Raw genomic sequence first — 8,609 nt, forward strand, 5'->3', positions numbered from 1 at the left:
CACACAGTGTTTTAATGAGCTTATTGTTTGCAGCGCATTTAGGATCTAAGATTCTGGGTGCTGGGGCGAAAGCGTTGTTCATGGTCAAACTTCACATTATACAGGCTACTTGTATTTCACAAGGTACTTCATTAAACCGTAGCTTGAGGTACATTTTAATTAATATGAGTGAAGAGTTGTCTCTGGCCACTCTGCGTCTTGCTACCCGTACATTTTTCCATTTTTAAGTTGCCATTTAATAAACAGTGTGCTCGATCTTCCCATATTACAGCCTGTGCGCCTCTATTAGTCAGATTTTAGGGGTTGTAAAGAGTATGTATGAATCTATAACTACACTTTAAACCAGGCCCCCATGCTGCTCTACTGAACATCTTTACACTCTGATAATTCAAGTGCTGCTGACAGGACTTAATAGAAATGCACTTCCAGTACCTTAAACTCCCCTCTCTGCCTGATATATTTATTAATACTTGCCTCTTGAGTTCCCTGTAGTTTCCCAGAAACAGCTGTCTGGTGCGCGACTGGAGTCAAACATGCATATGTCAGTTTCCAGCTACTTATGCTTCTGGAGAACTGTGGAAACTCTTTGGATTTCAACCTTAATGAGCCATATGGGGAAATGGATCATTGGTGTTGCTTCATTATGTGTTTTTAACTTGCAGTATTGACTGCAACAGACCCTGAGAGCACAAGCGCAGATTTCAAGAGTACAGTAACAGTACTTCAGCATGTTCAAATTTAGCAAGCCTCTGTCCTAGTACATTATAACGACAAAACATCATGAAATAACTATGTTTGTCATTGTCAGCAGCACTCTCAAGGTGATTATGCAGCTCTTTTCTTCAGATCTGAGGACATTTCAGGACAAATGTTAAAATTACATTCATTTTCTCTGAGGAAACTGATCAAATGAAATGGGACCATTAGAATTATCAGCAGCACAATACCGCAGACTCTTACTAACACGTTTCAGTATCCCTGATAATGCCCCCCCCAGCTTCAATGCATCAGCGGTGGTGTTGATGAAATCATATTAATAATGTGGCAACACAAAAGCTTTTCAGGCTGATCACTTATTCTCTTGGCCTAATGCACAGCAGCATTAGCCTCAGTGCTTCTATTATAAAATGTAAAGTCAAATCAGAGCTGGTCCAGCCCTGTGTTATTAGGCGCAGATTGGAAAAACAGCCTCCAGCCTCGCAGCTCAGCATCAATGGTGATTTATCAAGTTAATTCCTCGTTCTTTTTTTTTTTTGACAAACCACCTCCAAAAAGCACACATGTAACCTTAAACATATATAGCAATGTTAATTATTAAGCGGTGCTGCCTTCTGAGCTTCATTTCTTCAAGTTTGTTTGGCTCAGGCGTACAGCGGCTAGCTGTTTGTTTATTCAATCTTTCTTCTTTTCATTTGAAAACCTGCGTATTTTGCTCATGAGCTCTTCAAAAAGCATTTCTATTTAAATTAAGCAATGTGCTGTATTTTTTTTGTTTAAAGGTCACTGCTGCCCATGTTTGCCATCAAAATGTAGATGCAAAAAGCGGGCATCTATCCTGAGAAATCTTAATATATTCAGCGAGCTACAGTGGAGGGTTTCTGACCCATACATCAAATAAGAAGCTGAGTGGATGAGAAAGAAGCAAAAGTTGACATAAGTATGAAAATTACAAAGCATTGTGGGAAATTGCTGGTAATTTAAGCACTTTGCATTTCCTCTACAACATACAACAGAAAGTAATTCGATTTGTGGCCAGGACTGGAAAAAGAAGAAGCTATGCAGCGTTGCACCACTGAAACCTCCCTGCAGCTAAGCTGTAACCAGCGGCTGAGCAGGAAAACAACAGGAAGCCACAGGCAAGTTTTAAAGCTGTGAAATATAATTTTTAAGTCAAATGATAAAGCTCTGAGCCACATAATGAGGTCATATGAACTCAGGCTCAAATAAAATCCACACACAAACAAGACACAGTGACACAGCTCATCAAATATCCAAACATTGTAATTGAACTTGTGTGTTTGTCACGGCCCTGACAGGCACTGTCTTTCTCTCTCCCCTCTCTCTCTCTCACTCCCCCAGTCCCTCACTCTCTTGCAGGCTCTCTTTGTGTAGGGTGAATGCTGCTGGAGGGCCACATGAGCAGCAGCTGTCTCTGGGGTTCAGTCCGCCCTTCGGTTATTGACCGGCAGCGTGGTGGTTAGCACTGTTCTAAGGCACAGCAAGGAGGTCCTGGGTTCAAATCCTGCCTCGGGCCTTTCTGTAAGGAGAGTTCATGTTCTCCTCACGTCTCCTCAAACCTAATCCAGTGACGTCCTGATGCATTCGCAATCATCCAGGTAAGTAAAGCTCCAAAAGTTGATTCTGTTCATCTGGATGTAGCGTTTTCTACGTCCAGTATGGATGGATGCATTTAAGAAAGGGCAGTTCTACCATTCTTCAGATCATAGTTGCTCTAGTAGTGATAATGAGGTTCTTGTGTTTTCTGTATGTGTTGCTTAAATCCAGCAATTTAAATGTTTTTCTTCTCCAGTTCCTTCCTGTTGGTGTGTGGCTGTTTTGTACTGCTTCCCAGAAAAACACTTCCTAACCTGTGATAGCTTACCAGAGGCTTTTTAGTGACCCCATGAAAAGAAAATGGAAAAGGACTCCTACCTGAAAGCCTTTCCTGCCTGCAGACTCCCCATCTGCAGGCATAGGATCTCTTACCTGGAGAGTAATCAGTCATTTTCATTTCCCTCTAAATGCTCACCTGACAGTAACCCTGTACAATCTTTAAAACTTGTGACACCGTCTGTGTGCTGAGTCCACCTGTTCTTTTTCCAGTTAAAACAAAGTAACATCCGCCACCAAAAATATCCAAATACTTAACTTAACCTCTAAAGTTCAATGCCATTATTTTCTTAATAATACAGTGGTACAGCTCAGACTGAAGGACTGTGTACTACACTGTAGCTCTCCCCAGAGAGTCGAAATGTGATAATTAATAAGGATGGTCTTCTCAAATCAAGCATTTAGAGCCTTTTCATAAAAAGGCCGTAACCCTTTCCCTCCTCTTGTTCCCTGACTTGCTATGTTATTAAAACAAATAATTTTAACATAAATTAAAATCTTTCTCTTCAAAACTGGGCACCATGTTATTTTTTTAAATGTCACATTATTCCATAAATAATAAACTATCTCCTTCCAAAGTTCAGGTGTACTCGTTGTTCCTAAAGTTTCCACAAGTGCACTGGGAGGGAGAGCCTTCAGCTATCAGGCTCTTCTTCTGTGGATGCAGCTCGCAGACACCCTCTATGTTATGCTTAAAGTGTGATATTTCACTCCCCTACCTCTCTGCAGGTGTCTCTGGCTCTGGGGCAGTATGTTTCTGATCTTGGGTTAGTGGCCTCACCAACCTGCCCTGTGTGTGTGTGTGTGTGTGTGTGTGTGTGTGTGTGTGTGTGTGTGTGTGTGTGTGTGTGTGTGTGTGTGTGTGTTTGTTCTTTTTCCCTCTGTGGTCATCTTTTCTCTCTCTCTGCCCTCCTCTCACCCCAATCGTTTGTAGCAGACAGGCATCCTCCCCCAGAGTCTGGATCAGTCAGAGGTTTCTGCTTTTTAAATGAGAACTTTCCTCCTCACTTTCACAGAGTTCCTGCTCAACAGGGAATCACTGAGTTTCTCTCTACAACATCATTTTGGCCTTATTACATAAAGTGCTTTGAGATGACACATTTTGTGCCAAATAAAATTGAACTGAATATATTTTTTGAGGCTTGCCAGTCATGGCACGTTCGGTGGTGGGTCAACTAGTACTGTTGTGTTGTTCCAGTGAGAAACTGTTTTCAAATAGATTTAATCATACCATGAAAATAGTATATCAAATTGTCTGGGCTCCATTTTTATGAGGAATTTGACATGTGGAACTAGTTTAATACAAAAGACTTCACTATTTTTATTATTAGGTTTCATAATGAAACACATTTTATTAAAATGAAAAGACTGTATCAGTTTACACATAGAAGTGTACTCATGAGACCTATTTTAGTAGCAGTGACATGAAGAGATTTATCCATTTCCCCTGATAAATTGTGAAGTTTGCATGAATTATTTATTTTCTGTGAGCAATAATACAAATGTAGAAAACTATTCATTTGTATGCATGCTAGACATGTTGCTTAATATAACTAATCTCTACATTTCTTTGTGGGTGGCTTCTACTGGGCAGAGCAATTGTGATGGATGGAAAATCGGGGGGACGCCGAGATGGGCGCAGGATTTTCCAAAATGCTGGACTTTTCTCCTGCAGTTTGACTGACAGTAATTGTTTCTCTTTTTTAGCATTTCATCTTCCATGAACATCATAATATAACAATTAAAACATAAAGTATACATTTAATGCAGCATGAGACCAGAGAATCGCAAAGGCTAAAATCCAAAGGCAGATTCCAAGTTTGGTTGATTTATTCAGCTGTGTGATGTCACCAGGTACAAATAATAACCAGCGTTATAAATCCGCCCGCTATCATATTTAGGCATTTTTAAAAAGCCAAATTGTTCTTGTGTTTATATCAGAAACCCACAGAGACATAATGTAAGCATTTCCCTTTTGTAAATACTTTAACTTCAGAACACAAAACGGATTTCACCACAAAAGTCTTTCAGCAGAGGTCATAAACAAGATGTCTCTCGTGTGTCTGAAGGATTTCGTAGAAGACATCTTTGGAGGCACTCCCAGCTTTCAGGGGACTGTTGTGGTGTTCCCTCATCTTTTCCTGAGAGATCTGCAGAGGTCTGATTCTGTTATAACGTTCCTGCAGGATAACTTTTTATTTCAGGAGTTCATCCAGAATCGGCCCAAAGTTGCTCACTCTCTGGATCAGCTCCAGTCTGTGTTTATCCACAAAGTGGTTTTCTTCTGGCATTCACACACGGCAATAAACCAAGAAAACGCAGGTTGCTAGTGAGAAGATTCGGGGAAAAAATGCTGGCTATCAGCAGCTGAGAAGGCAGACTAGCCCACCGCATGGCACACAGTACCTATGTGGTGCGTTCAAGGAGCGTCAGCACAGACAAGGTCGAGTTCAATGATGTAGGACACATCATTTTCTATGGTGAAATACTATCAATAAACGACCATAGCACTTTAGCCAAGTGAACAACATGTAAACAGTGGGCTTTCTAACAAGAATACACAAGGAGAATTTTTTTCTCTCCAGGAATACAAGGCTCGGAAACACACAGGTGACACGTGAAGGGACAAAGGAAGACTGAGGCAATGAGGGAAGAGGTCAACAGCTGTCAACAATCAAGACAACTAAACAAGATACAGAAGATGAAGCAGCTAGCAAACTTAAACAAGAAATAGGATAAAGCTAAACAGGAAAACAACACTGAAAGACAAAAAGACCAACAGAGACGAGACATAACAGAACGGAAACACAAGTAAAATCCTCAGAGTCATCTGTAACTAAAACTAAGTAACTAACAGAGAATGCAAGACTCAAATGACAGGCTAAATACAGTACATGCAAGGGTCACTGGAGAGGTACAATAAATGAAAAACAAAGAATATAAAAAAAACTGGTAACTTAAAAGGAAACAAAAACCACTGTCGTCTTGATGCATTCTCAATCATCCAGGAAAGTAAAGATGTACCCTTAGGCCCCCTCCTCTGCAGTCTATTTACACCTACAGGCCAGTGGACACTCTTTCAAGGATGAGGATATACACATCTAGGACAGGGAGGAACGCTGGTTTGAGCCCGGAGTCAAGGAGGCCATTTACGTGAAAAGGGAAAGACCATCTCTGAATCGAGGGTACATCTTTCGCCATCTTACAATGCTGTGATTGCAGCCATTCCCCAACTCTCTGTGAATGGTACTCATGGCCATTGATCAGTGGTCTTTGATCAGTGGGTTTTGGTCAGTGGTTGTTGATCAATGGTCATGAGAATTTGCATAATTATGATTAAGGAACTGACCTCCCAGCCCATTGTTCCTTCAGTGGGCTGGTTTCAGTCATTATGCAAATGTACTGTTTATAAGATTGGGGAAACCTGCAGTCAGCTGAGACTGAAGAAGTCACTTGGATGAGTGACGAAACGTTTCTCCCACAAAACGCTACGTCCAGATGAACAGAATCAACTTTTTGGAGAAAAACCACTGTCAGAAAAAAAAGGAATCATGAACTCCCAAAACTCAAAGCCCTGGGTCCAGTATCCAGGTACCATGAAATCAACAGCTTCTCTATCTTCCCCCCTCCTGTACTCACGTTCATTCCTCTTCTCTCCGGCACATACCTCCACCTGTCCAGACTCTCTTCCACCTGCTTCCTGTTCTTGTTACAGATCGCAATGTCATATCCAAACATCATGGTCCACAGAGACTCCTGCCTGCACTCATCTGTCAACCTGTCCATCACCACTGCAAATAAGGAGCTCACAGCCCTCAAACCTCTCAGTCACTCCAGCTGCAGCAATGTCTCACTGTCCTCATGTTCTGCACCATCCTCATGCCTTTCTCTTCCTCTCCTACCTTCCTCGTGCACTACCACACTCTTTTTTCTGTCACCTTATCATATGCTTTCTCTAGATTGAAATAAACAATATTAAAAATAAAAATGACAAAACAACTGAGAAGAAAACAGCAGAAAATATAAAACCGAAGCTACATATTGAACATATTAAAACAAATGTTTCCTTGCTTCTTCCTTGTTTATTTAATCCTCCGATACAAGATGAGTTACCTTGTTGGTGTATAAAAAGAGCAGCAGGTAACTGTTAAATCATTAATAGCTTTGCAAATTAGTAGCAGAAATCAATTTTACAGATCACAGCACAGGAGCCAGCTGTAATTAGTGATATCCTTCGTGGAAAACTTTTCTTTTTTTCCCCCCTCTGCATGTATTTATGACTATGAAGGGAAAATGGCTAGTCATGATCATGCTTCCAGTTTATTTACTATCATTATAAAGCAATACATTTAATTATTTCCTCAAATGTATCTTCACAGATTAGAGACAAAGGGTGCTTTCACTTTATTTTAACCATCTGTGGGAATTATGCCATCACCTGCATAATTCCCTAAGCTCAAATGTAGTACGCATGCACACCTGATGCCAAATGTTAGCATGACCGTATCTCCAAAAGCACAGCTGTGATTTTTTTTCATGCATTAATTTTTAAAAGACATTACCACTTAAGAGAAAAGGGAGCATTTATTACATTAATATTATGTTAAATTGTTGCTCTCCTGTGGGTGGGTGTTGTTCACAGTCTCATATTAATGCCACAAATCATCATTTATGAATTGTTGAGGATAAAATACAATTGCTTGCAGCTTCATTTCATTCAAAGCTATCCTAAAACATGGTTACAACCCCAACTGCACCACTGGATACAGCTAATAGTGCTATTAAACCCAGCACTGAGTGTGCCAGTGGCACCCAGCTGTTAAAACAAAAAATATACAGAAAGTTACATCTATTACAGGAACGATAATGAATGTGTCATATGAGGAACAGAAAATGTCCCATTAATATATGTCCCAAAATTAAATATTTGCAAATGGTGGTTTATAACATTTTTATGAGGGAAATGCCAAAAAAGTCAGACATTTGATTTATTCATATTCACATGTCAAGTATATGAAAATGTTCCGATATACATTTCATTTTAAGGTCAGTTGTAGTAATTTACTCGTTTTTTGATTGTTTCTGATCGTTAGTAGACAACTTAATACATCACACTGCCTGTGATGCATGTGCTGCCTGGTGCACGTTCAGCCAAACCGGCTGCAGGATGTTAATTGTTATTGTAAAAAATAAAATAAATTACTGGGCCAGTAATTGAAGCGTAAAAGAAGGAGAAAAAGTCTCAATTGTCCTCAAATAGTCAGAAAATCCAATTTTTCACAGAATTCAAGATGACATCTTCTGAAAGCTGTGTGCATATATAATTGGGTACAAATGTGCCAGTAAAGTGATGATGCTGAGACATGCATCGATCGTGTCTATTGACGGCTTTCACTTCTCATTAAGTCATAGGCATCCATCACAAAGCTAGGGGTTCCCTAGGTGACGGTTAGTGGAGGATCGTGGGGAGAAGCGCCAGCACCACAGCTGACATGCAGAGGCGGTTAGGAAAGCTCTCACTGTGTACTGGTTGCAGAATAGATTTGCCTCATATCTAAAAGTATGTGTCAAGGTTGTGTGGACCTATACTACGTGCCTGCCTCTGTGTGTGTGTATAAAACACACAGTAGGGAGCCTCTGTACAACCCACTGATGCCAAGCATGTTTTAAGGCTGGAGGGCAAATCAGTAGATGGATGACTTCTGATGCCGTGAGACAGTCGAATTTCTACAGAGCGTGGCTGTTTTCTTTGTGTAATATCAGGCTTCAGTGGGTTTGTGATCTGTCTCCAGTCTGATTGTTTTATATATAGAAGCGTATTATCTTGATATTAGGTCAGTGTTGCTCATCTCGATGCAAAGATAGGGGAGATAAACATGAGCATTCAGGAGACCTTTATCTGAATTATCTAAGACACTGTCTGTGGTGGATGTTCATGACTAACAGTTTGGAATTAATCATAAATAAGAGCTAAATTTTTATTAAAATTAATGAAAGAA

The sequence above is a fragment of the Pelmatolapia mariae genome, linkage group LG9, assembly GCF_036321145.2.
Source record: "Pelmatolapia mariae isolate MD_Pm_ZW linkage group LG9, Pm_UMD_F_2, whole genome shotgun sequence".
Lineage (NCBI taxonomy): Eukaryota > Metazoa > Chordata > Actinopteri > Cichliformes > Cichlidae > Pelmatolapia > Pelmatolapia mariae.